This window comes from Penaeus japonicus, unplaced genomic scaffold (assembly GCF_977035675.1).
Source record: "Penaeus japonicus unplaced genomic scaffold, GWHDUDI00000001_assembly GWHDUDI00000014, whole genome shotgun sequence".
NCBI lineage: Eukaryota > Metazoa > Arthropoda > Malacostraca > Decapoda > Penaeidae > Penaeus > Penaeus japonicus.
The window spans coordinates 6,793,139-6,800,638 of record NW_028234416.1 but is presented as its reverse complement, the minus strand read 5'-3'; the positions used below and the strand labels follow the sequence as shown (position 1 = coordinate 6,800,638).

At 45.9% G+C, this 7,500-nt stretch overlaps 1 protein-coding gene across 8 annotated transcripts in view; it reads left to right on the top strand.

Moving 5' to 3' along the window:
- Window positions 1-7,500, top strand: part of LOC122259168 (supervillin) — a 139,877-nt gene that overhangs the window by 41,602 nt on the left and 90,775 nt on the right. The gene's annotated exons all lie outside the window — the stretch shown is intronic.

Genomic DNA, 7,500 nt, shown 5'->3' with positions numbered 1-7,500 from the left:
GTCTCCTGCGCCTCCGCCTCCGCCTATCCGCCAACGCGCACATAGTGACTCCGAAGCCATAATTTGGTTCCATTTCACCCGGCCGCATCTTTTGTGGCGCTCCGTTTTGTTTCGGTGCTCTTGGAATGGGGACACGCTCCCACGTACACGCACCTGCTCGCGTATTTAACGCACGCGCACGCACACACGCACACGCACACGCACGCACACACCCTCACACTCACATACACACACGTACACAAATACACGCACGCACGCACGCACAAATATCCACATCCACATACGCATCCAAACGTATCCACATACATGAAACACATCCACATACACGCCCACATCCACATACACCACGCTTACACGCTTACACGCTTACAAGCCCACACACACACACATGTATACACGTCCTCGCACACAGGCCGTGCTTCGGTGAGGCTATTGATCACTCAAGCGGGTAATGTTCTCCACACTGGCGATCTAGTTAAGTCTTGATTGTTTTTTCCCCATTTCATCTTCCTTTCATTTGGTAATCTTCCTTTTTTGTTCTTCGCGGAGAGATGGTTAGGAACGGGGGAGGAAGGGAGTGTATGAGGAAGAAGAAGACTTCGAAAATGTAAGGAGAGAGAGAGACAGAGTGAACAGAATGCAAGCACACAGACAAAGAAACAGGCAGAGATAACGCATACAGATGGATGTTGCACAAGCGGGAGAACAAGGTCGCGTTTTCAAGATTGTTGCAAGTTTCTCTCTGGACGGCGGCGGCGGTGGCGGTGGTGGCGGCGGCTACGGCGGCGTTGACGAGCGTTTCCTCGGCGACGTCCGTGACCCGAACGAGGCTGCCGCTCGCTCCGTGACCCCAGCCAGCCGCGGCTGTTACGTCTGACCTCTCCGCCTTCTGCCGTGACAGGCCTTCCGTGCGCTTTTTTCTCTTTCTTTCTTTACCTTTCACTTTCCGTTTCTTCCTTTCTGGTTCGTTCTCTTTCAGTGTATCTCTCTCTCTCTCTCTCTCTCTCTCTCTCTCTCTCTCTCTCTCTCTCTCTCTCTCTCTCTCTCTCTCTCTCTCTCTCTCTCTCTCTCTCTCTCTCTCTTTCTTTATCTTCTTCATCTTTATCTTTACCTCCTTTATCATCATTATCATCGTGATCGCCCCCGTTCTATCGTCTGGCCCGCGCCGGTCAGGGAACAGATTCCGAGGATGGTCGTCTGCCCCTGGGGAAGAGGAGGGGGAGGGGGTGTAGCGGCAGCAAGGGAGGGGGGTTGAGGGAGGAGGTGGGAGGGGAGGAAGGGGGGGGAAATACGACTCGGAGTTTATATCTCACGTGGGAATAGAGAGAGAGAAGGAGAGAGATGTGAAGATAGGAGGAGGAGAAGATGAATAATAGTAATAAGAAGAAGGAAAATAAAAAAAGATAGATGAGGGTTAAGGGATAAGATAAAGGAAAAGACAGAAGAGAGAAAAAAGAGTAATTGAACGCTGAAAATACGAAGAGAAATGCTAATCCAAACCATGAGACGAAAAAGTAAAAAAAAAAAGAAGAAAAAAAAAAAAAAGAACGGCGAAAGCTGCTTGAAAACGAGAGTTACGGGATGGAAAAGATGAAATCGAGGAGAGAGGAATCACGTAGACGAACGCAATTAAAAGGAGGAAAGAATGTGATAATAACAAAAACGATAGAATATGGAATAACTAGAAGGTGGAAGCATCTGTGGGAGAAGGAGGAGGGGGATGGCAGTAGGCAGTGCTTGGTGAGGTGTCGCTGTGCCATGTTTTGTTTCATGGCAATTCGACCGTGACTGTTGCCGGATGGTGAGTGAGGAGGGAGGGAGGGAGGGAGGGAGGGAGGGAGGGAGGGAGGGAGGGGAAGGGGAGGGAGGGAGGGAAGGGGAGAGGGGAAAGGGAGGGAGAGGGAGGGAGGGAGGGAAGGGGAGAGGGGAAAGGGAGGGAGAGAGAGGGAGGGAGGGAGGGAGGGAGGGAAGGAAGCGAGCGAGCAGGGAAGGGCACAGGAGGGATGAAGAGAGAGGGGAAGGTAAGGAAAGTGTGAGTGATTATACGGGAAGGATGGGAGTGTGAGGGAGAAAAGGGAAAGAGAGCGAGAGAGAGAGAGAGAGAGAGAGAGAGAGAGAGAGAGAGAGAGAGAGAGAGAGAGAGAGAGAGAGAGAGAGAGAGAGAGAGAGAGAGAGAGAGAGTGAGTGAGTTCGTAGAGAGAAAGAGAGGGAAACATAAAAAAAAGCGTGAGACAAAGAGAAAGGGGGAGAGGAGGAGAGGTTTTGAGTGGCAGAGGGAAGCAACAGCTCATAGATACAAGGTGCCTTAAATGCACCTCGTGACGGGAGAGGAGCGAGGGAAGCAAGCAAAGGGTCATGATTTGCATAAAGCACCGTGTCACTCACAGTCTGGGAGGGGGTAGGGTATGGTGGGTGGGGGGGGGGCATAGTCGACGTATGCTCTTTCCACACAATGGGAGAGAAATGACATGCACGCACAGCTTTGCATGCACACTTCTCTTGCCTTCACTTTCGCAAATGCATTCGTATGTGCATAAGAATATTCGTGAATATAAGTACGTTTTTGTGTGTGTCTATAAACAGATGTCCTTACCGTCAAACATGTGTTATTGTTCCATACATACAGCGGCCTCGAGGCCGTACATGTCTGATGAGCTGCCACTTACAGTCACACGCGCGCACACACATACGCACACGCTGCCTTCATTAATTATTTATCTTTAACGGTTCCTTGTAAGGAGACAAGTTGAAGGACTTGCCTGCTCTCTCTTTTTTCCCTCGCGCTTTCTTCCTCTCTTTCCGTTCTTCACCTCTTTCGCTCGCCGTTCCTCCCTTGGTTAGTGTAGCAGGGAAAGGGCACAGAATTTATTTATAGGAGAGAAGAGATAGAGATGGGAAGGAGATCGTGGAACTATTCTGAAACACCGACAGACTGACAGAAAAGCAGACAGACAGACAGACAAACAGATAGACAGACAAAGACTTAAAGAAAAACAAGCCTGAAAACACGAGGACAAAGATACAGAGAAAACAAAAGTGTGAAAAAGTATTAGGCATAAAAAATGACGGAGAGATATAAACGAGTTGGCAAGCAGCAACTCCAGGCTTTTTTTTTCTCCTTCTCTCTCTCTATTTTTTTTCTGCTTATGTTACTCTCACTCTCGTATGACGCACTGACCCTGTACAGAGTGCGGGGAGGTCGCCATGATGCACCTGCCCTTCTGCCCGATGTGAAGGAAGGGGCGCGGAGAGAGAGAGCTAGGCTTACAGCTAAAGGATGTGAAGGAAGACGTGTGCAGTAATTATGTGATTTTTTGATGAGGTTCGCGTGCGTTTGTGTGTGTGTGTGTGTGTGTGTGTGTGTGTGTGTGTGTGTGTGTGTGTGTGTGTGTGTGTGTGTGTGTGTGTGTGTGTGTGTGTGTGTGTGTGTGTGTGCGCGCGTGTGTGCGTGCGTGCGTCATAGTACTTGCATTCGCCCTTGTAGAAAAGGTTACCATGACTCACCGTTAGCCATTGATCGGTGAGTCACTCGGGCGAAGACGGTGAATGAGTTTAGTGAATGAACGAGCAAATCAGCCTCGGAGATGATGTGTCAGAAAAGGGATAACGAGCAACAAAGGGGAAGGGAAAGAAATAGCTGATGGCGTTGGTCAGGTCGAGGACAGAGGGAGGAGAAAGAAGAAGGGGAATAAATAAGAATGAATAAAGAAGAAATTAACAAAAGGAGTAGAAGAGAAGAAGAAGAAAATTAGGAGGAGAAGAAGAAAATGAGAAGGAGAAGAAGAAGAAGGGGAGGGGAGGAGTAGGAAGAAGAAGAGAAGAAGGAGGAGGAGCAGGGGCAAGGGAGGCTAAGGTGTGAATGATTGTGTTGTTTGCTTTTTCCTCGTTGTTTTTTTTGTTATGTAGTTTGGCGATGGTGATTATTATTTTTCTTTATTATATTCCTCTGTGTATCCCCCATTCTCTCTCTCCCTCCTCTCCTTCTCTCCCTCTCTTCCCTCTCCCTACTATCTCCTCTCTTTATTTCCATCTATCTCTCTTTCTCCCAATTTTCCTCCCTCTCTCCGTACTTCCCTTTCCCTTGTACAATTTCCCTTTTGACATCGTATGGGTGTCCTAACCGAGCGGTCGCGATAGTCTCCCGCAGAGCTTTCAGAATGTGACAGGTGGCTTTTGTGCCCTTGATTCCTCCAGCCGTGTTTTTATGTGATCAGCTGATCATGTTTATGTCTTGTGCACATGTGTAGGAACGCGTGTAAATGCTTACGTGCTTACACAAATACTTTCGTAAATACAGTGGTGCTTACATATCTATTTATATACATATGTACATACATATTTACGTACACATATACATACATATATACATACATACATACATATATATATACATATATATACACATATATACATACATACATACATACATACATACATACGTACGTACGTACGTACATACGCACATGCATATATACATGATGAAATATGACACATACCTCGCATACGGAAATCACCCTATGTGAGTAAGCGCAAGAGAGTGTCTTGACGCCCGCCCTCGTGGATGTATGTCGCCGCCGCACACGCCCACCTGGCTGCGTGTGTCACCTCGCAGAACGTTATCGAGTCGCTGGGTTCTTCGGTTCACTTTGAACGTTCATGGTCATGTGTTAACAGAGCAGATCACGCGGCCAATGTTTGGGAGAGGTAGGATTTTGGTAACAGGTGTGTGTGCGTGTGTGTGTATGTCTGTGTTTGCGGATGGGATTGTGTAAAGAGTGGTAGGTATTTGCGTTTATGGCCCTTTTCTCTTGCGTGGTATAAGTATATATGTTTGTACTTGTGTGCACATTCAGACACACACACACACACACACACACACACACACACACATACACACATACATACACACATACAAATATACATATATACATATATGCATATAATAATATATATAATATATATATATATATATATATATATAGATATATATTATATATATGTATATAAGTAAGCTCACCATACATATATATATATGTACATGTTGAATGCTTGCAGTATATAAGTAAGCTCACCAGTACATACTTTATCATGTTCACATACGTGCAAATGCTTGCAGGTTCATGCATACATACACACATACATACATACATACATACATACATACATACATACATACATACATACATACATACATACATACATACATACATACATACATACCAAATACGTCCATGCATGTACTGCCACCGCTGCCAAGGAAGCAACAAGTCCAGCCTCGGTCGCCGTCCTTGCATTGTTTCCTCACGGCCGCCAGAGCTTCCACTCCCAATCTGGGCCACATTAATCTTTAATATCTTCCTTCTTTTCTTCCTTTCATCCTTTTATTTTAGTGATTTCCATCTTTCCTTCCCTTTTTTTCTTTCGTTTATTTTCTCCTCCCTTCCCTGAGTCCTTCTCTCTTTTATCGTTTTCCTTTCTCTCCTCCTTCGTTCCCTTTCTCTCCTTCCCTCTCGCCTTCCTCCCTCTGTTACCTCCTTTCCTCCTCTTCTTCTTCCTCCCTTTCTTCCTCCTTTCCTCTCCCCTTCTCTCCTTCTTTCCTTCTTCCTTCCTCCCTTCCTCCCTCCCTCCCTCCCTCCTTCTCTTCATCCTTCCTCTCTCCTTCCCTCCCTCCCTCCCTCCCCTCTTTCTCTTCATCCTTCCTCTCTCCCTCCCCTCCTTCTCTCCGTCCTTCCTTTCCTCCTCCTCCCCTTCCGTCCCTCCCTCCCTCCCTCCCTCCCTCCCTCCCTCCCTCCCTCCCTCCTTTTCAACCTCCTTCCCTTCCACTATCTCTCTTTCCCTTCGTTTACCTCTCCCTCCTTTCTCCCCTTCTTCCAATTCCTTTTACCTCTACACTCTTCACTCACTTCTTTCTCCTGTCTCTTTCCCTTTCCACTTCTGCCTACCTACCTTCCGTCACCCCTTCTTTTCTTTCTTTTTTTTCCTTCTTGGGGATTTTCATTTCCTTTCGCTTCGTGGGTTCGCTCTCCCATATTTTTTGTGAAGGCGAAAGCTCGCTTAAGAGGTTGATAATGATTGGATGAATGCAATATGTTCGAATAACAGCGTTGCATTTCAAATGATGATCACCGGCCTTGTTAATTTTTAAACCTATCGGTTATTGAATTAATACCGTCACACTTTCAATTATTAAATAGTGATGATCATCCTCTGTCAGATATTATTAATGATCACCACCAATAGGTTTAATATTAGATAATTATCATCACCCCCTGTCAAATATTAATTAATTATCACCACCAATAGGTTGAATATTAGATAATTATCATCACCCCCTGTCATGTATTAATTGATTATCACCACCAATAGGTTGAATATTAGATAATTCTCATCACCCCCTGTCAAGTATTAATTAGTTATCACCACCAATCCGTTGAATATTAGATAATTATCATCACCCCCTGTCAATTTGTAAATAGTTATCATCGTCGTGTCAAATATTGAGTAATTACCATCCTCAACCTGTCAGGTGCATGTTCGCCTCGACGAAAAAACATCTCTTTCTGCCTCTCTTTTCCCTTCCGGTCCCCTGGCTTCATTTTTTGAATACCTTCATCCTCTTCTTTTGGACTTTTTATTTCCATCTGCATGCCGCGACCTTGACCTTCTCTCGAGGGCGCTGCATGACGCCAAGCCTTGACATATGACCTTTGACCCCTTACCTGTTTCATGCATGACACATGGAATGAGACCTCCGCCCCTCTCTCTGCCTTATCTATCTGCGCCTCTCGTTATCTGTTTGTCTATATCTTTCTTAATTTGTCTATCTGTCTTCTCTATTTCCCTTTGTCTATCTGTCTTCTCTATTTCCCTTTATCTATCTGTCTATCTACCTATGTTTTTTCTCTCTCTCTATCTATCTATCTATCTATCGTTCACACACACACACACACACACACACACACACACACACACACACACACACACACACACACACACACACACACACACACACACACACACACTCACACACACACACACACACACACACACACACTCACACACACACACACACACACACACACACACACACACACACACACACTCACTCACTCACTCACACTCACACACACTCACACTCACACACACACACACACACACACACACACACACACACACACACACACACACACACACACACACACACACACACACACACACACACATACACACACACACATACACACACACACACACACACACACACACACACACACACACACACACACACACACACACACACACACACACACACACACGTATATCTCTACATATGCGTGTAGGTGTAGACACATTTCGTACGAATATCCGATCCGTTTTGACCTTTTCACTTCATGACATGACACAGGTAAATGTTTGATCAAGTGTAACGCAACCTGACACACATAATAATGCCGTTACGCCAGACGGGTGTCATGTCACACTTTGCCTGGGGGCACGTTT